The following is a 21916-nucleotide window of genomic DNA, read 5'->3' on the forward strand; positions in this document are numbered from 1 at the left end:
GGGGCACTCCCTTTGCCACCACGGGTTCTGCGACCACCTCAAGAGGAGAAAGGGAGGAGGCAGGCAGCAAATCCCTGTTCCGAACGGGATGTCCGTGAGTGACTCATTAGACTCTGGTTCCATTGAATGAAACCCCAGATCCCTGTTGCTCAACACTTCCCCACCTTACCATACCTCTGCCATGGAAATCACAGTGTCCTCTTGGGCACAAAGCGGAAATGAAAGCCACCACAAAACAAACATTCCAAACATAATTTATAAATTGTTATGTAAGATTCGAAATAACAAAGTCAATTAATCACCCTTGTGCATTCCCTTAGTGCTTGGCTGTCCTAGAGCTCTGACGCAGTGCTATCCCAGTGGCTGCAGCATGGCTGCTGGAAGGCTGTTGACTTTCGGTGGGTGAGACTGCAGGTGGCCTTGCAGGACGGCCTTCAGCAGCTCTGGGCAAGGGCACCAGCAGAGTGGCATTGGTGGGAGTACAAATGCTGTCATCCTGAGAGGGGACAGCTTCTTGCTTTATGGAGCCAATGCTGGAGGACAGATTGCTGGTCTGCTGTGAGGCCCTGCAAGCCACTTTCCACATTCATAAACACAGCCACGATGGCAGCAGTCTGAGCTTGCGTGGCAGCAAGCTGAGCCCGCATTTTAGCAGTCTGAGCTTGCGTGGCAGCAAGCTGAGCCTGCATGATAGTAGTCTGAGCTTTTAGTTCAACATTCAGATGTTGGGTTGCTTCCACTTGTGCTGCAATGGAAGCTGCGACATCGCCCATCACACCCAGCATCTTGGAGTTGCCCATCACTTCTATCCTGGAAATCCTGGGCTCCAAGCTCTGCACAAAGCCCGTGCAATGTTGGAGCTGGACTCCTCCATGCTCCTTGATAGTGACAAGAGGCTCTCTAGCAGGCAGTGAGTACAAATAGACAACTGACTGAGGTTATGGAAAAAAGCAGTTGAAAAAGTGGAATTCAGAATCTGGCCTCTAGACCCTGAGACGGAACTTTTGAATTTGAAAAAGCTTGAAAGCTTTGCCTGGATGGAAGCTAGGCAACCTAACGAAGGCGCTAAGAACAGGGATATCAATACAATAAAGGACTGGAATGAAAAAGTTGTTTAAGGAATAGCCTTGGAATTAGTAAGTTATTAAAAGGAACACTTGGGATAGAAACATAGAAACATAGAAGATAGGAGCAGGTGTAGGCCATTCGGTCCCTCGAGCCTGTTCCGCCATTTAATGAGATCATGGCTGATCATCGAAATTCAGTACCCTGTCCCTGCTTTCTCCCCATATCCCTTGATCCCTTTAGTCTTAAGAAATATATCTAACTCCTTCTTGAATATATTTAATAAGTTGGCCTCAACTGCCTTCTGTGGTAGAGAATTCCACAGGTTCACCAATCTCTGGGTGAAGAAATTCCTCCTCATCTCAGTCCTAAATGGCTTACCCCTTATCCTTAGACTGTCACCCCTGGTACTGGACTCCCCTGCCATCGGGAACATCAATGTACTGCATACAGTTTTGGTGTCCATACTTAAGAAAAGACATACTTGCTCTCGAGTCAGTACAAAGAAGGTTCACTCGGTTAATCCCGGGGATGAGGGGATGGACATATGAGGAGAGGTTGAGTAGATTGGGACTCTACTCATTGGAGTTCAGAAGAATGAGAGGCAATCTTATTGAAACATATAAGATTGTGAAGGGGTTGGATCGGGTGGATGCGGGGAGGATGTTCCCGATGATGGGTGAAACTAGAACTAGGGGGCATAGTCTTAGAATAAGGGGCTGCTCTTTCAAAACTGAGATGAGGAGGAACTACTTCACTCAGAGGGTGGTAGGTCCATGGAATATGCTGCCCCAAAAAGTTGTAGAAGCTACATCATTACATAAATTTAAAACAGAAGTAGACAGTTTCCTAGAAGTAAAGGGAATTAAGGGTTACGGGGAGCGGGCAGAAATTTGCACATGAGCCTAGGTTCGGATCGGACATGGCCCTGTGGGTAGCGGAGTGGGCCCAGGGGCCATGTAGCCTGATCCTGCTCCTATTTCGTGTGTCTAATTCTGTTAGATTCAGGAGATGGTTCTGTAATAGTAGATTGGCGGTTAGGATCAGATCAGCCATGATCTTATTAAATGGCGGAGCAGGTTCGAGGGGCCGATTGGCCTACTCCTGCTCCTATTTCTTATGTTCTTATGTTCTTCCTGCATCTAGTCTGTCTAGTCCTGTTAGAATTTTATAAGTTTCAATGAGATCCCCTCTCTTTCTTCTGACCTCTAGCGAATATAAGCCTAATCGACTCAATCTCTCTTCATACGTCATTCCTGCCATCCCAGGTATCAGTCTGGTGAATCTTCGCTGCACTCCCCCCATGGCAAGAACATCCTTCCTCAGATAAGGTGACCAAAACTGCACACAATACTCAAGGTGTGGTCTCACCAAGGCCCTGTACAACTGCAGCAAGACATCCTTGCTCCTGTACTCGAATCCTCTCGCTATGAAGGCCAACATAGCATTTGCCTTCTTAACCGCCTGCTGCACCTGCATGCTTCCCTTTAGCGACTGGTGCAGAAGGACACGCAGGTCTTGTTGCACTTCCCCTTTTCCCAAACTATTGCCGTTCAGATGATAATCTGTCTTCCTGTTTTTACCACCAAATTGGATAATCTCGCATTTATCCACATTATACTGCATCTGCCATGCATCTGCCCAATCACCTAGCCTATCCAAATCATACTGGATTTTCTCTGCATCCTCCTCACAGCACACATGCCCACCCAGCTTTGTGTTGTCTGCAAATTTGGAGATATTACATCTAGTTCCCTCGTCTAGATCATTAATATATATTGTGAATAGCTGGGGTCCCAGCACCGATCCCTCCGGTACCCCACTAGTCACTGCCTGCCACTCGGGAAAAGACCCATTTATTCCAACTCTTTGCTTCCTGTCTGCCAACCAGTTCTCTATCCAAGTCAGTACCTTACCCCCAATCCCATGTGCTTTAACTTTACACGCCAATCTCTTATGCGGGACCTTATCGAAAGCCTTCTGAAAGTCCAAATACACCACACCCACTGGTTCTCCCTTATCTATTCTACCAGTTACATCCTCAAAAAATTCCAGTAGATTAGTCAAGCATGATTTACCTTTTGTAAATCCATGTTGACTTTGTCCGATCCTGTCATTGTTTTCCAACTGCTCTGCTATTGCATCTTTTATAATGGACTCTAGCATTTTCCCCACTACCGATGTCAGGCTTACCGGTCTATAATTCCCCGTTTTCTCTCTACCACCTTTTTTAAATAGTGGGGTTACATTAGCTACCCTCCAATCCATGGGAACTATTCCAGAGACTATAGAATTTTGGAAGATGACCAGCAAAGCATCTACTATTTCTAGGGCCTCTTCCTTAAGTAGGAAAGTCATCGGAGGGGAAGGCTGGAAAGGTAAGTCCATTGAGCGGGAGATTTGATAAGTTATGGTGGTCTCCAGATCATTTGCCCCAGTTACGATAAGACTTGTGCTATTGTGTTGTGAGGCAGAATGGATGTTAGTGTAGACTAGAATATTTTTAGAAGCCAATTTATGGTAAGTGGTATAACAACAGAAAATGCTGGAAATACTCAGCAGGCCAGGCAGCATCCGTGGAGAGAGAAACAGAGTTAACGTTTCAGGTCTGGGACCCTTCATCAGAACTGGAAAAAGCTGGAGAGGGGTCCCAGACCTGAAACGTTAACTCTGTTTCTCTCTCCACGGATGCTGCCTGGCCTGCTGAGTATTTCCAGCATTTTCTGTTGTTATTTCAGATTTCCAGCATCCGCAGTATTTTGCTATTATGGTAAGTGGTACTGCTTTGGGGATTTCAAGCTACCTTTTACAAGACTTTGACAAGGAAAGGTAGTTTTGGGGGCTTGGTTGTCCTAGAATCATAGAAACTTACAGCACAGAAGGAGGCCATTCGGCCCATCATGCCTGTGCTGGCTGTTTGAAAGAGCAGTTGTGCTTAGTCCCACATCCCCGCTTTTTGTCCGTAACCCTGTAAGTTCCTCATCCTCAAGTATCTATCCAGTTCCCTTTTAAAGTTATTCATGGAATCAGCTTCTACCACCTTTTCAGATAGAGCATTCCAGATCCCGACATCGCTGAGTGAAAAAATTCTCCTCCTCTCCCCTCTATATCCTTTGCCAATGATTTTGAATCTATGACCTCTAATTATTGATCCACTCGCCAGAGGGAATAATTTTACTCTATCTGCTCTATCAAAACCTCTCATCATCTTGAAAACCTCTATTAGGTCATCTCTTAATTTTCTCTGTTCCAAGGAGAACAGTCCTAACTTTTCCAACCTCTCCTCATAACTGAAGTTCCTCATCCCTGGTAACATCCTGGTAAACCTCATTTGTACCCTTTCTAAGGCCTTTACATCTTTCCTGAAGTGTGGTGTCCAGAATTGTTCACAATATTTCAGCTGAGGCCTAACCAATAATTCATAATGTTCAAGCATGATCTCTTTGGTTTTATATTCTATTCCTCTATTTATAAACCCAAGTAACCCATATGCATTTTTAACCACCTTATCAACTAGCCCTGCCACCTTTAAGGATTTGTGTATATGGACGCCAAGGTCTCTCTGCTCATCTATATTCTTCAAAATTGTGCGATTTATAGTATACTGTCTTTCCATATTAGTCCTCTCAAAGTGTATCACTTCACACTTCTCCGCGTTGAACTCCATTTGCCATGCTTCTGCACATTTCACCATCCTGTCTATGTCATCCTGAAGTCTACAGCTATCCTCATCACTAGCTACCACTTTGCTAAGTTTCATATCATCTGCAAACTTTATAATGGCACTTCTTACATCCGAGTCTAGGTCATTTATAAAAAATGAAAAGAGTAATGGACCCAAAACTGACCCTTGGGGGACACCACTGCAAATTACCTCCCAGTCTGAAAAACATCCATCCGCCACCACACTTTCCTTCCTGTCACTGAGTCAATTTTGTATCTATACCACCACTTTCCTCTTAATTCCTTGGGCTTCCATCTTCTTAATAAACCTTCTGTGTGAAACTTCGTCGAATGCCTTCCAAAAGTCCATATATATAACATCTACCGCATGACCTTGATCAACCTTCTCTGCTACCGCATCAAAGAATTCAATCAAGTTAGTCAGACATGATTTGTCTTTAACAAATCCATGCTGGCTCTCCTTGATTAGCCCATGCCTTTCCAAATGAAAGTTTAATTTGTCCCATACAATGGTTAGCAATAACTTCCCCACCACCGATGTTAGGCTGACTGGCCTGTAGTTTCCTGGTTTGTCCCTCTCCTCTTTCTTGAATAGTGGTATAACATTAGCAACCTTCCAGTCCTCCGGCACTACTCCTGTATCCAATGAGGAATGAAAGATTGTGACCAATGCCTCTGCTATTTCTACCTTTGTTTCTTTCTGGACCAGGTGACTTACCAACTTTCAGTAATGCTAATCTTTTCAGTATGTCTTCTCCAACTGTTAATATCCTGACCATAACATCCCTCTCCTCTTTTAGCATAACCTACACATCATCCGCTTCCTTTGTGAAGACAGATGCAAAGTACTCATTTAATACTTTAGCCATGTCCTCTACCTCTACTTGAAGATTTTCCTTTGGGTCATTAATGTTGACTCTGTGTGTCCCAGTTATGCGTATGATCAATCACTGGACACAGACAAGAATAACTTTTAACAGGTCTTTACTATTCGGAGGTCGGGGCTGAACTGCCCAGCAAATCCCTACACAACACTTATATACCGGTGTGGTCACCACCGGTATTACAGTATACAGCAACCAAGAGAAAGTAGTACATCTCTTAAGGTAGTTCTCTTAAGGTGGAACAGGTTACATACACCACAATCCTCCCTTTTTAGCTTAACAGTTATATCCCCATTTAACATAACATAATAACATATATATATATACAACTTCATGCAAACCAGTTCAAAGATTCAGTCTCTGAGGAGGCCTCCTGATTCGAGTTGGATAACACCTTTCAGGGGTCTCTGATTCTCGTTGCTGGGGTGACTCATCTAGTTGGTCTCTTATGGATTGGACATCATCATCAGGTACATTCAATTCTGAGGTAGATGCTTCAGGTTCACTAACTTCTTCCACGGTTGTCTCTGCCGTAACCATGGGTTCGACCCTTGTTCTTGATTCTACCAGTTGGTCGGCATGACGCCGTATTACATTTTCACCAATATCTACCGTGTACATCAGGGGTCCTTGTCTGGCCCTAATTGTTCCAGATTGCCATTTCTTGTTTTTATAGTCCCTGGCTAACACTGGTTGTCCTATTTCGAAACTCCGAGTGGTCTTGTTATTTATATGCTGGAACTGTTTGTTTTCAACTTCCCTCCGCACATTTGGTTTTAACAAGTCCAACCTGGACTGCAACCTCCTGTTATAGAACATCATGGCAGGACTTTGGTTTGTCACTGCATGAGTGGCGCTTCGATATGCCAGTAGGAATTTGTCCACCTTGTGTTGTAGTGGAATCTGATCCTCGCTCATGGCCTTTACTGCTTTTTTGAACGTTTGTACAAATCTCTCGGCCAACCCGTTTGTAGCCGGATGATATGGGGCAGAGGTATAATGTTTCACCCCATTCTTCTTCATGAATTTCTGGAATTCTTCTGACACGAACTGCGGTCCGTTGTCTGAACATATTTGTTCTGGCAATCCATTTCTTGCAAATATCGTTCTTAGCACCGCGATCGTCTTTTCCGAGGTAGTGGTAGTCATCTTAATCACTTCTGGCCATTTAGAATGTGCGTCCACCGCAATTAAAAACATGGAGTCCATGAATGGACCAGCAAAGTCAATATGTACACTTTGCCATGGGGTTGAAGGCCATTCCCATGGATGCAGCGGTGCAATCGGAGGTGCATTTTGCACTTTTTGGCACCCTGAACAGCTTTTCGTCAGATCCTCTATCTGTTGGTCGATACCCGGCCACCACACATAAGCCCTAGCAAGGCTTTTCATCTTGACTCCCCCCAGATGACCTTCATGCAGTTCCTTTAGAACTCTCTCTCTTAACTTAGGAGGAATAATCACCCTTGTTCCATACATCAATGTTCCTTGACAGACGGACAGCTGTTCTCGTCTTGCTGAGAATGCCGGTAACAGTGGATCACCATGTGCTGGCCATCCCTTCACTGTCACTTCGTAGACCCGGGACAGTGTCGGGTCGTTCCTGGTTTCTCTTTCAATACTTGCATTGGTGACTGGTAAACATTCGATGATGGTCGAGTGAAATAACTCAACAGGGCCAACCGTCGGTGCCTCCTCCTCTGTAGGTAGTGGCAGGCGCGACAGCCCATCAGCATTACCATGCTGCTTTGTACCTTTGAATTCAATCTGATATTGATGTGCCCCTAGGAAAAGGGACCATCTCTGGAGTCTCTGTGCTGTCATCACCGAAACACCCTTCTTAGGGTTAAAAATGGATACCAACGGCTGGTGGTCTGTCAGAAGCGTGAACTTTTGGCCCTGCAGGTAATGATTAAACTTCTTTACTCCCCACACAAGGCTGAGGGCCTCCCTATCTATCTGAGCATAGTTGCGCTCAGCGGCGGTCAATGATCTGGATGCGAACGCAACTGGCCTCTCCAGGCCATTTGGCAACTTGTGTGAGAGTACTGCCCCAATACCATATGGAGAAGCATCACAAGCCAAACGAATAGGCAGCGTTGGGTTGAAGTGAGCCAACACTTCCTCTGAGGTGATCAATGCCTTGCTTTTGCGAAAGGCCCTCTTACAGTCCTCGCTCCACTTCCATGGTACTCCCTTCTGCAAAAGAGCGTTCAGCGGGTGCAGCACCGTGGATAAATTTGGCAGAAACTTATGGTAATAGTTAATCAACCCTAGGAACGACCTTAACTGGGATACATTATCCAGAGCGGGAGCCTTCACAACAGCTTCGATCTTGTCAGGAGACTTATGAAGCCCCTCCTGGTCAATGACATGACCACAGTACGAGATCCTCTTCTGAAAGAACTCACATTTCTGGCGATTAACTCGAAGTCCATATTCTTTCAATCTGGTGAGCACCAGTTCCAAATTTGCAAGGTGTTCCTCGTCATCATCTCCTGTAATCAGAATATCGTCCAGGTAACATTGTGTGCCTGGAATTCCCTGTAATACCTGCTCCATGGCCCTCTGCCAAATTGCTGGAGCCGATGCCACTCCAAAAACCAGTCTATTATACCGGTACAAGCCTCTATGCGTGTTGATCGTAAGATACTGGCGTGACTCTTCCTCAACTTCCATCTGTAAGTACGCCTGCGCCAGGTCTATCTTGGTGAAGTGTTTCCCGCCAGACAATGAAGCAAAGATATCCTCAATCCGCGGAAGCGGATACTGCACCGTGTGAAGCATCGGATTAACAGTGATCTTGAAATCTCCACAGATGCGAACCTTCCCCGGTTCCCCCGGCTGGTTGCTCGATGAACGCTTCATGACGGGAACAATGGGCGTGGCCCACTCACTCCAGTCTACCTTAGACAGTACTCCTGAACGTTCTAGCCCTTCCAGCTCAGCTTCCACAGCAGGTCGTATCGCATAAGGTACCGGTCTGGCTTTGAAAAATTTCGGGTTTGCATGTTCTTCAACCTTGATGTTTGCCGTAATTCCTCTCAGTGTTCCCAGTCCCTGTTGAAACACCTCTTTAGCATCGTCCAATATTCTGGACAATCGTTTAGGTTTGACTTCTTTTTTACCGGAATCTACCGTTAGTGCTTTTAAGGAATGCCAGTCCATATTTATTTTCCTAATCCACTCCCGTCCCAGTAGTGGTGGACCTCCCTCAGGTAGCACATATAAGTCCATTCCTCGGCTTTCTTTGCCCTTGTGGACCACCTTTACCTCTATCTTCCCGATGGGGTATACTCTTTGCCCCGTGTATGTTTTCAATACAATCTCCGTATCCTGTAGGGGAATATGTGGGAATAACCTTTTGTAATCTTGCTTATTCATGACCGTCAATGCCGATCCAGTGTCCAATTCCATCTTCACTTGGACTCCTGCTATCTGAAGTGTGACCCAAATTGTTTGGAGGTCTGCTTCCTTACCAACATTGTGTACTCTTAGACTACCCAGTTCATTACTGCTGGAGTCTGAATCTGACTTCTGTTCGTTCGAACTGTTCTCTGTCACCTTGTGTACCTTTCTGTACTTTTCCTGCAGTGACTTTTTGTTGCTGGTCTTCTTTCCTGACCGGCATACTTTAGCTATGTGACCAAGCCTGCCACATTTTCTGCATTCCTGATTTATGAACCAGCACTGGTTCTGATCGTGCGTTGTCTTTCCACAATGATAACATTTTACTGTACCCAAGACCATTTGATTGGTGCTGAGTTCCGGTGACCGTAGCTGCATTTCCGCCGTGCCTCTCGCTGCGGCTTCGTGCGATGCTGCAATAGTGACAGCTTTATCAAGCGTAAGATCATTCTCCTCAAGCAGTCGCTTTTGTGTTCCTTCTTTTAACAATCCACACACAAATTTATCTCTCAGCGCATCTGCTAGTCTTGTTCCAAACTGACAGTACTTTGATAGCTTACACAGTTCAATTAAAAATTCAGCGTTGTTTTCGTCTTTCAGCTGCGTTCTTCTGTAAAATTTAAATCGTTCCGCTATCATCAGCGGCGTGGGGTTTAAATGATTTTTCAGGACAGTAACAATATTCGCGAAAGTCTGATCCGCCGGTTTATTTGGTGATAGAAGGTGCTTCAATAGCCCGTATGTCTTCGCACCCATTGAGCTTAATAAGGTTAGTGCTTTCTCATCATCTGGTACCTTATTTGCTTTACAGTAAACTTCCATGCGTTCTACATACGTGGTCCAATCTTCGATATCGCTATCAAAGGTATTAATGTTCCCATGTTTAGGCACCCTTGCAAGTTTTTTTTAAATTTTTATTTTTCTCAAAATGGCGGCTTCCCGCGATTGTCTTCTTCCCCCACCTACTAAAATGGCGGCTTCCCGCGCTTGGCGGTCTTTCCCGCGCTCGTCTTCTTCCCCCGCCGACTACAATGGCGGATTCCCGCGTTTGCCTTCTCCCCCCGCTGGCTGCAATGGCGATTGCCTTGTTGCTGCCGTTCTCGCCTCCCCAGCGGTTCTCAATTCCCCGACGCTGCTTTGCCTCGCAGCCCCGCTTGCAGCCCGGTCCTTTACACCGGCTGCGTTTGAGTTCTCCGCGGCTCTCGTGCCTTAAGCTGCCCCAGTCGCTGCGCCTCTCGGCCTCGATTGCAGCCCGGCCCTTTTTACCGGCCGTGGTCGAGTTCTCCGCCCTTATTCCTCCATTTTCCCTCCCCTACTCCACAGCCAACGCGGCCGACTTTCTGCTCGTGTCGCTGATCGGCTTACCCACCACCGTGGTAGAAGGGATGATCACTGCCTGTCGCTGATGGAGGGCTTCGTGGTCAGAATTTTTTTTTTTTTTTACATTTTTTTTAACCCGGGTTCTCGATGCCTCCCGTGCGATGGTGCTCAGCAGGATGATGAGGGCGGATGCCTCTTCTCGACGCCCGTTCTGAGGACGAAGCTGCCTTGGATGTAAAACTGCCGCAGGATAAGATCGGATTCGTCGCCACTGTTGAGTCTGTGTGTCCCAGTTATGCGTATGTTCAATCACTGGACACAGACAACAAGAATAACTTTTAACAGGTCTTTACTATTCGGAGGTCAGGGCTGAACTGCCCAGCAAATCCCTACACAACACTTATATACCGGTGTGGTCACCACCGGTATTACAGTATACAGCAACCAAGAGAAAGTAGTACATCTCTTAAGGCAGTTCTCTTAAGGTGGAACAGGTTACATACACCACAATTAAGAGGCCCAACTTTCTAGCGTTAAAATCCGTGAGCTTGGATTTATTCAAAATAATATGGTTTATTTTCAATAGAAGTGGTGCCACTCACAAGTGGAATAATATTTTGTATTCATTTGTCATTGTTAAATCTCTTTCAGTGATATAACAGCATTGAAAATAAATGATTATACAGGTAGACTATCCTTTATCCGAAAACCTCGGGACCAGCCGAGTTTCGGATAAAGGAGAATTTCGGATTTCGGAAGGTGGGTCGGCGGGGGTCCGCGGGGGGGTCGGCGGGGGGTCGTGCGCACGACTTACGCTGACGCTCAGCGTAAGTCAGTCGGGGTCGGGGCCGGCGGGGTACGCGGGGGGGGGGGTCGGCGGTTGTCGGGGCTGGCGGGGTCCGCGGGGGGGTCGGCGGTTGTCGGGGCTGGCGGGGTCCGCGGGGGGGTCGGCGGTTGTCGGGGCTGGCGGGGTCGGCGGTTGTCGGGGCCGGCGGGGTCCGCGGGGGGGTCGGCGGCTGGCGGGGTCGGCGGTTGTCGGGGCTGGCGGGGTCCGCGGGGGGGGTCGGCGGTTGTCGGGGCTGGCGGGGTCCGCGGGGGGGTCCGCGGTTGTCGGGGCTGGCAGGGTCGGCGGTTGTCGGGGCCGGCGGGGTCCGCGGGGGGGTCGGCGGCTGGCGGGGTCGGCGGTTGTCGGGGCTGGCGGGGTCCGCGGGGGGGGGCCGGCGGTTGTCGGGGCCGGCGGGGTCCGCGGGGGGGTCGGCGGTTGTCGGGGCTGGCGGGGTTGGCGGTTGTCGGGGCCAGCGGGGTCCGCGGGGGGGGTCGGCGGCTGGCGGGGTCGGCGGTTGTCGGGGTCCGCGGGGGGGGGTCGGCGGTTGTCGGGGCCGGCGGGGTCCGCGGGGGGGGTCGGCGGTTGTCGGGGCTGGCGGGGTCGGCGGCTGGCGGGGTCGGCGGTTGTCGGGGCTGGCGGGGGGGTCGGCGGGGGGTCGTGCGCACGACTTACCCTTTATCCGAACCTCCGCAACCGGAACCCTCTAAAAACCGAAGGTTTTTTCGTTCAGCGTAAGTCGTACGCACGACTTACGCTGAACGAAAAAACCTTTGGTTTTTAGAGGGTTTCGGTTTTCGGAAGTCCGGATAAAGGGTAGTCTACCTGTATTATGCATTAAAAAAAAAGTATTCCAATGTGAAAATACCACTGTCTTCACCATGTGGGAAAATGTGAGGTTAGCTACTTTGGTAGGAAAAATAAAAAAGCAAATTATTATTTAAATGGGGAGAGATTACAAAATGCTGAGGTACAGAGGGATCTGGGGGTCATTGTACATGAATCACAAAATGTTAGCATGCAGGTACAGCAAGTAATTAGGAATGCAAATGGAATGTTGGCCTTTATTGCAAAGGGAATGGAGTATAAAAGTAGAGAAGTCCTGTTACAACTGTACAGGGTGTTGGTGAGACCACACCTGGAGTACTGCGTACAGTTTTGGTCTCCTTATTTAAGGAAGGATATACTTGCATTGGAGGTAGTTCAGAGAAGGTTCACGAGGTTGATTCTGGAGATGAAGGGGTTGTCTTATGAAGAAAGGTTGAGCAGGTTGGGCCTATACTCATTGGAGTTTAGAAGAATGAGAGGGGATCTTATTGAAACATATAATATTCTGAAGGGGCTTGACAGGGTAGATGCAGAGAGGATGTTTCCCCTCGTGGGGGAATCTAGAACTAGGGGGCATAATTTCAGAATAAGGGGGCACCCTTTTAAGTCGGAAATTAGGAGGAATTTCATTTCTCAGAGGGTTGTGAATCTTTGGAATTCTCTTCCCCAGAGAGCTGTGGAGGCTGGGTCATTTAATATATTTAAGGTGGGAATAGACAGATTTTTGAAAGGTAAGGGAGTCAAGGGTTATGGGGAGTGAGCAGGGAAGTGGAGTTGAGGCCAAGATCAGATCAGCCATGAGCTTATTGAATGGCGGAGCAGGCTCGAGGGGCCAAGTGACCTACTCCTGCTCCTACATCTTATGTTTATGTTCTTATGTTGCGTGTTGCATGAATTGCGCTGCAATTGTTAAAAGCATCGCATGATCACCAAATCTTTCAAATCTTATGATCTATATCTATATTTCTTGGGGATGAAAATGGAAAAGAAAATTGGGCACTGTTTAAATTGGCCTGCTGTTTCGTTATTGCCCATTTTGCACTTTCTTTGAAGACCAATTTCATACTCCTTCACTTCTGAAATCTCTCATAGCGTAAAAAAGACCATGAAACCTTTCAATTATTCTTCAGAATTCCTTTGCCAAGAATATAAAACAGATTTGTTACCAATCACTTCAGGAAAAGAAGGAAACTCTGGTGCCCTAACAGCTTCTGGACAATTAAAATACGGAAGGCGATTTTGGTCTCCTAACCACCCAGTTCCTGTTCAAAATTGGGACAGTAGCAAGCGAAAAATGATGTTAGTTTGTCCCACCCAGTTTGCATTGGCTGGCAAACTCATCTGATTTTCTTGGGGGTAATGGGGTGAATCCTGGCGGCCAGAATTCCCATATGCAACAGACCGGTGTCTCATAAATAAGTGCAAATTCAGATTGTATGAAGTTATCAAGATGCCATAATTTTCTGATTTTACCATCTGACTAATGCCACTTCTTCCACGCTCCCATAAACCATGGGCAATAGAAGTTGCTAGATGGTCATTTCAAATACTATCTCAGATAAAGCTGTATTGAGCTTTTAGATCTATTTTCTTACACTAGATTATGGTAACTTGTCCTTAACGCTAGTAAGTGTTTTATTTGTTATTTTAGGTTCTGAACTGTGACATCGCAGTTGTTTCTTCAGGGGGGTACTTCTAGGAATCCCTTTCTGAGTCGAGGTGAGGAAGAAGGAGCAGAAGGGAGATCAAATAAAAGAATGCATGCTCAGAGAATTCCTTACCCTCCCGACACAATTTATCGACCAAAGAGATGTGCCAAGTCCTGCAGCCAACTGCTGGAGCTGGCAAGTGTTGCCAATTGTAGTCAAGGTCACTGCACCCCTTGACTCCTTTGCCTCTGACTTCTTGCAAACTGCCACAGGGGATATTAGCAACATCAAATCAATCTGCAATGCACGCAAACATTAAACAGGTGACTGTTGCTTTGTTTGTTAGATTCATCACTTACCCGTTGGACCTCCTGAAGCAGTAGGACAGAGCTCTGTGGTTTACATAATTTGCAGGATTCCCTCAAGTCCAGGACATTATTCACTGCATCCACATCACTGTATACTCTTTCACACAATGCTGCAACCTTCATGAATTGTAAAGGGTACAATTTCATTAATGTTTAACTGGTGTGTGATGACCAACAGCATATCATATCGATCTGTATCCACTCTCCTGGCAGTCATCCCAAAACTTTTATGTTGTCAGTCAACCATTCCCCCACTGTTTACTCCTGTACAGCAAGTTAAAGGCTGACTGTTTGGAGACTTGGGATTTTTCCCTGCACACTTGGGCTTTTGACGCCTCATAGGGACCTGTGCTCAGTAGTGGATCTCCATTACAATCAGATACTTGGTGCAACTAGAGCCCTTGTCGAGCAGACCACTGGAGTCCTGAAACAATGGGGGGAATTTTAACCCCCAAAAATGGGTGGGTTTGGGTCGAGTGGGATGTTAAAATGTTAAAAATCTCAAACCCAAACCCAAACCGCCTTGAGCCTGCCCACTTCTAGTTTTAATGGTAACGGGACGGGGGGCAGGCAACCAACCCACTCCCAGGAGGCGGGTTGCTCATTTAAATATTTTAATGAGGCTGCTGCCTCACATTCTCCATTTTAAGTTTAACCCTGGCCGGCCGGGTTTCCCGGGCCTAGGGAAACCTGGCAGCTGAAGACAGGTGAGGACTGCTGGATCCAGCAGGTAAGTGCCTTTCCAGCACTGCTTGTGGGCCAGGAGCAGCAGGAGTGCTTCCCCCGGCCCCCCAAGCTTACCTGTAAACCACTCCCGCCTCTCAATCTAGCTGGCTACAGCCGGAAAACGGAGACTAAAAATTATAATCAGGTCATGCCGTTAAATTCAGCAGGACCTGAGGGAAATCCATTCTTCTAGGTTTCCCAAATGCAGAACAGCCCCCTCGCTCGCCCTCCTACCCCCACCCCACCCCCACCGCCCCGTGAATATCGGAGCCAATGAGTTAGATGCCAGACAGGTCTGCTGGCTTTCTCCAATACAATCCAAAGAGAATGTCCCATACATAACTTTGTTCTGCAATGAGGACAACAAATGGAGCCACAAATTGAGGAGAGAATTCCGCTACATTAAGGATAGTGAGAAAGTAGAAGGGGTTCAAAAGCTACCTGCTGCCAGAGCTGTTTGGCAGCAGGTAAGTGAAGAGAACTTCAGCTAAACTGCCATGTCTAAGATTTGTCCACATTTTTCCACCCACAAACCCTGCTGTGACACCAAGCCTACAATCAAAAGCATCTGTCCAAATACCAAAATCACAATTTATGTCACCTCACATTACTAGATCACCAGTACTCAGTACTGCTACTGATCTGCAGGACAGCAGACTACGCTTCAAAAGTACCTCTTTGTCTCTGAAGCACTTTGGAACATCTGGAGGCTGTGAAAGGTGCTATTTAAATCCAAGTTCTTTCATTTCTTTCACATGCTCCATGGTTGACTGCAGAATGATGCATGAGAAGCACATAAGTGAGTAATGGAGTCCACTATACTGTTTAACATGTTTTGGAAGCTCTCTGGCAGCCATCAGCAATTGCTCATGCACAGAAATCACCCTTTTTTAAATTCTGCACTCCTGAAGTCTATACCTCTGTCTTCTTCAACAGAGCTTGGACGTGAGCTGGCTCTCCAGTTAGCTCTTCTCTTCACCTACCTTGCCATCTCTACCTACCCCTGCTCACTTGTGCTTGGTAAATTACCAAATGCACTTCTCTCAAACTAGCTATATCAAGCGGAATGCCAATTTCTTCGCATGGTAAGTGTGAGAGACAATGGCCTAGAAATTCAGTGCCCTTAGCGCCAATTTTGCGGCGCTAGAGGGCCTAGCGCTGCAATTGGCGCCGGCGCCTAAATTGCCTGGGGCCCTTCCGCCGCGGTAGACTGGTAGCGCTGCGCCGGCACCGATGACGTCATCGGTGTGCGCAGCGTCCCGGTTGCCGTGGTGACGGGCCCCAGCGCCGAAATTGACTTGCGGCCGCCTCGCCCGTGGCAGCCGCAAGCAACGTTCTGGCAGAGGTGCCTTGCACAAGTTTGCGCCGGCGCATTAAAGGCCCCGCGGCGGCCGGCCGCTTTCCCGCCGCCCGCCTGGCCGCAGCTCCCTCCCCGGACTTCCCCCCCCCCCCCGGAATAGAAGCAAGCCCGGCACTTGTCCGAGGTGCCGGGCTCATTTTTAATAAGATTATCGCGGACCGCGGCCGGGTGCAGGCAGCTCCTCCTTAAGGGAAGGAGGAGGCCTGCACTTCCCGAACCTGCCGCACCGCAGCGGGCGCCGCAGCGCCGGAATAGCGCCGAAATTCAGCGCATAGCGCCAGTTTTCAGGCGCTAACAGCTTTCAGCAGCGCCGGCAGCCGTTTGGGCGCAGAACCAGTGAATTTTGGGCCCAACCAGCGCGACTTAGCTCCGGCACTAACTTCCGGCGCTAAAGCCCTGGCAGCGCCAAAACTCAATTTCTAGGCCAATGCATTGTTCCAGTACAGCCACAACACTGGCATCTACCCGACAATGTGGAAAACTGCCCAGGTATGTCCTGTCCACAAAAAACAGGACAAATCCAACCCGGGCAATTACCACCCCATCAGTCTACTCTCAATCATCAGCAAAGTGATGGAAGGTGTCATCGACAGTGATATCAAGCATCACTTACTCACCAATAACCTGCTCACTGATGCTCAGTTTGGGTTCCGCCAAGACCACTCGGCTCCCAAACTCATTACAACCTTGGTCCAAACATGGACAAAGGGGCTGAATTCCAGAGGTGAGGTGAGAGTGACTGCCCTTGACATAAAGGCAGCATTTGATCGAGTCTGGCATCAAGGAGCCCTAGTAAAATTGAAGTCAATGGGAATCAGGGGGAAAACGCTCCACTGGCTAGAGTCATACCTAGCACAAAGGAAGATGGTTGTGGTGGTTTAAGGTCAGTCATCACAGCCCCAGGACATCGCTGTAGGAATTCCTCAGGGCAGTGTCCTAGGCCCAACCATCTTCAGCTGCTTCATCAATGACCTTCCCTCCAACATAAGGTCAGAAATGGGAATGTTCGCTGATGACTGCACATTGTTCAGCGCCATTCACAACTCCACAGATAATGAAGCAGTCCATGCCCGCACGCAACAAGACCTGGACGACGTTCAGGCTTGGGCTGATAAGTGGCAGGTAACATTCGCGCCACTGAAGTGCCAGGCAATGACTATCTCCAACAAGCGAGAGTCTAACCACCGCCCCTTGACATTACCATTGCTGAATCCCCCACTATCAGCATACTGGGGGTCACCATTAACCAGAAACTTAATTGGACCAGCCACATAAATACTGTGACAACAAGAACAGGTCAGAGGCTAGGTATTCTGCGGCGAGTGTCTCACCTCTAAGATTTGCAAAATTTCTACATTTTCCCAAAGGTTATTATTAATAAAAGGGAACTTGCGTGGACATTAAAAAAAAAAGGGTACCCAAGATGGCATCCGCGCCTCGTGACAGAAAGCCTGTGAGATTTTAAAAACTTGGACTCTGCGGCACAGGCAGCTTGTGGAGAAACCGAAACCAAAGCTGCAGTTTCTGTGAAGAGAGACTTTGCATTTTGAAAACCAGACAGGACTTTGAATTATGTATTAGGCCAAATTGGAGACAGATCAAAACCCAGTTAGGCCTATACTTAAGGCCATCAAGCAGTTTGTATAAATAATCGGGAACAGCTTAGGAAAGCCATCAAGGCTGGACAGGCCCATTAAGTTGTATTAATAACAAAACAAGTCAATTATCAGGCCAGTAGATGCGATTACCGGCCATCTAAAAACAGTTAGTTTAGATTACTATCATTATTTAAAATAGCCCGCCAAGGTTGGGACAAAGAACTAACCTGATTTGGCGCACAGATAAGGGCCATCTGAAGGAGTATAACTGAAGGCCCCGGGTAGCAATCTCTCTCTCTGGCTCTTGCTCTCTTGCTCCTCGCCTTCGTGGCTGCTGCTCTTCCCCTGTCCCGCGCTTACCCCCTGGCCACTGCCCGTGCCTTTCCCCATTCCATCAGGAACGCCTGGCATTGCACCGGGCAGACATGGACAAACCAGGCCAGGTGAGGCGGGACGCGATGAGGCGAGGAGGCGAGACGAAGTGGGAAGATGAATGGGAAGACGATTGAAGAAAAGCTTCGAATAATCGGGCCTTCAATCCAGCTGACCTGTGACTATCTTCATGCAAACTCCAACTGCCGACCGAGGAAGAGAAACCATCATCCCTGAGAGGTAAAGTACCCAAGCAGAGACTTTAACTTTGGGGTACTCGTACCTGGACATCGCCCTTGCAGCACCCCGAGACCACATGACGACGGCAGGCTCCAGAGAGCACCAAGAGTGAACCCCAAACCCCGCTGCTGTTTTGAATTCAGCAGATCTTTGATTGGTGAGCATGAATTCTGGCCCCTCATAGCTTGATCTAGTTAGGTATAGAGGTTGGGATAAGGATAAGGGGATTGTTAAGATTGTTGTTTTCCCTCGAGGTGCAGTGTGTTCCCCATTCCCTGTATAAGTATAGTTATTTGTATTTGCCTGTAATTTTATACTAGTAACTTCTCATAAGATTGTGTTAATTTCTATTTCAATAAAATCTTGGTTTTTGCTTACATCCAAACCACCTGTCTACTCGAATCTTTTCTGTATCGCCGCCTATACCTAAGTCCGGTGTCTAGAACCCAGGGGCGTGGGAGCGATTCGAACCGCTCACAAACAGTCAGAGGCATAACTGACTGGGCGTACGCGCCAACCACACACCACCACCCCCTACACCTCCTGACTCCCCAAAGCCTTTCCACCATCTACAAGGCACAAGTAAGGAGTGTGATGGAATACTCTCCACTTGCCTGGCTGAGAGCAGCTCCAATAACACTTAAGAAGCTCGACACCATCCAGGACAAAGCAGCCCGCTTGATTGGCACCCCATCCACCACCTTAAACATTCACTCCCTCCACCACTGGCATACCGTGGCTGCAGTGTGTACCATCTACAAGATGCACTGCAGCAACTCACCAAGGCTTCTTCGGCAGCACCTCCCAAACATGCAACCTCTTCCACCTAGAAGGACAAGGGCAGCAGATGCATGGGAACACCACCACCTCCAAGTTCCCCTCCAAGTCACACACCATCCTGACTTAGAAGTATATCGCCGATGCTTCATCGCTGCTGGGTCAAAATCCTGGAACACCCTACCTAATCGCACTGTGGGAGTACCTTCACCACATGGACTGCAGCGGTTCAAGAGGGCGGCTCACCATCACCTTTTCAAGGGCAACTAGGGATGGGCAATAAATGCTGGCCTTGCCAGCAACGTCCACATCCCACAAACGAATAAAAAAACTCTGTCTGGCACTAGGTCCTGATTCTTTTGATGGATCTACAAAAATAGGAGAGGGACAAGAGTTAGGATATAATATCAATGGTAATCACTTGCAGCACTATCCTGCACCAGGGCAGGAGCATCCTCTGTGCTGCTCCTACATGTATAAATGGGGCTTGCACTGCACTTCTGGTGAAGTTACAGCGGCAGAGCAGCAACAGCTCCAAGGAAATTCTCAGCCCAGGTTGTTGTGTTAAGGAAGTGAGTATGTGACTATAAAAAGAAAAAGATCAGGAAGATGCCAACAAACCCTGCTGTGAACTAACTCTCTAGCTTCACCATCTCCGATGCTGATGGTTGTGTTTCTTCCCATGCCTCTTCCACAGGGTAAGTGTTTGTAGAATGACAGAATCTCTCACTGTGCTGGTTTTATCTTCTTCTTGTTATGTGCAAGCATCTTCTCCAAGAAGAATGGAAGCAGGTAAATATATGCCTTTGGCCTTCAACCCTCCTACTGTTCACTATCCTCTGATGTAGCCTAGCAAGCCACTTTATTGCACAAAAGTAACTAGGGATGGGCAATAAATGCCAACCTTGCCAGCGACGCCCACATCCAAGAATGGAAAAGCAATTTACATCTTTTTGAGGTGAGGGATATCCATGTTGGGAAATGCAATGTTTTTTCCAGCTTTGGGCACCTGATGTTAGCATTAAGCACTCCCAAGTCATCTAATAAGAGAACTTGCATTGATATAGCACCTTTTAATCCTAAAAGGCTTCACATCCATTGATTTTCTATGGAAGTGCAGTCACTTACCTTGTTTATTATGGGGCTTTCCCATTTGTCTACTGTACCTTTGGCGGAAGAACCGTGAAAACCCGGAAAAAACAGGGTTTCCATGGTTTCCGCTGAAGTTACAGCAGATGAGCAAGTGAACCCCCGCATAAATTCATACCCCAACCCCCATTTGTCTTTATCAGCTGTAACAAAAGTATCAATATCCTACTCCAGCTGCAGCATCTTTCATTTACACACTAGCCTTGCTGATCTTCACTCTTATCTATGGACACACATCATAATGTCTTGATTGAATGTGCAATGGCAGATTTGTACACGGTGCATTTATTAGAGACAGTCTGGTCTAACCAACTAACAACTAGCTCCAGCTCTCCACCCCATTCCGAAGATTTATCTTATTTGAAATTCATTGTCAATTGCCTCAAAGGAAATAAAATTCACTGTCTATTAAAGTTGGGGACAGAAAGGCACCTTCAGTAGACAGCATGTACAAGAAAATAAGGCTGTAATCATTTCCTTCAGTCAGTTGAAAAGGATTAAATCTTCAGCTTCCAGGTAATGTTCTGACTGAGCCTTGGGGAAGAATAATTCATGATTAGGGACAAGGCTAGTCTAGCAAATGTGAACATTATGTCCATTACTTAAACACACTTCCTGGGTTGACTGCTAATGTACCCATGGGGCCCTTACGACAGCAGTAACAGATAGGAGCAATGAAACAGAAAGACAAGGACAAGAAGTATTAACATCCATGTTGTACAGCAATACATAGACTGATCACTGCTGAATTATTTCCTTTGGTAAACAGCACAGATAACTCATTTTAATAGAAGAATTTTGCTGATCCTTATGTATATTGAACAACTGAATCATCTGAACTTTAGCTATATATTGATTAAACAGTGATGTAGTGAATAGTAATTCTTTAATATATGCTATTTGGTGGCTCAAACCTTATTCATTATGCATGCTATATTAAACATTCTATAACTCTGTGCAAACAATTAGGTTAACCTTGCAGCCAAATCACAGAAGGTAGCAGTTTAATACTAAATGCGATGAAATTATTTGGTATTAGCATACTACTTAACAACTACAATGCATTTTAATTAGAAATGCACAAAGTCGGCCTGTGCATCAGAAGTTGATTCTGAAGGTTGTTTGCTGATTTATAAAAAGATAAAAATGTGGCAAGCCAGGAGAAACCATTCAGAGAGGGAGTTAATAAACACTAGAGGTCATTTCCGATCTTAGAGGACATGTCCTTGCACTACTGCCAGAAAACATAAAGCAGACAATGAGAAGTTAACAGTGTCAGTTCAGTGAAGCTTGCAGGCAATGCTTTGAACATGAGAACACCAGAAATAGGAGCAGGAGTAGGCCACTCAGCCCCTCAAGCCTGCTCTGCCATTCAATAAGATCATGGCTGATCTTTTACCTCAACTCCACTTTCCTGCACTATCCACATATCCCTTGATTCCCTTAACATCCAAAAATCTATCGATCTCTGTCTTGAATATACTCTCTGAGTGAAGAAATTTCTCCTCATCTCAGTCCTAAATGGCCGATCCCTTATTCTGAGACTGTGACCCCTGGTTCTAGACTCCCCAGCCAGGGGAAACATCCTCCCTGCATCTACCCTGTCAAGCCCTGTAAGAATTTTGTATGTTTCAATGAGATCACCTCTCATTCTTCTAAACTCTA

General features: G+C 47.1%; 1 pseudogene; it reads left to right on the forward strand.

Moving 5' to 3' along the window:
* LOC147124359 (uncharacterized) overlaps positions 1 to 21916 on the forward strand; it is a 104400-nt pseudogene that overhangs the window by 58493 nt on the left and 23991 nt on the right.

Source organism: Somniosus microcephalus, chromosome 1 (genome assembly GCF_052327205.1).
Source record: "Somniosus microcephalus isolate GS21.2 chromosome 1, FLI_Smic_1.0, whole genome shotgun sequence".
Taxonomy (NCBI): domain Eukaryota; kingdom Metazoa; phylum Chordata; class Chondrichthyes; order Squaliformes; family Somniosidae; genus Somniosus; species Somniosus microcephalus.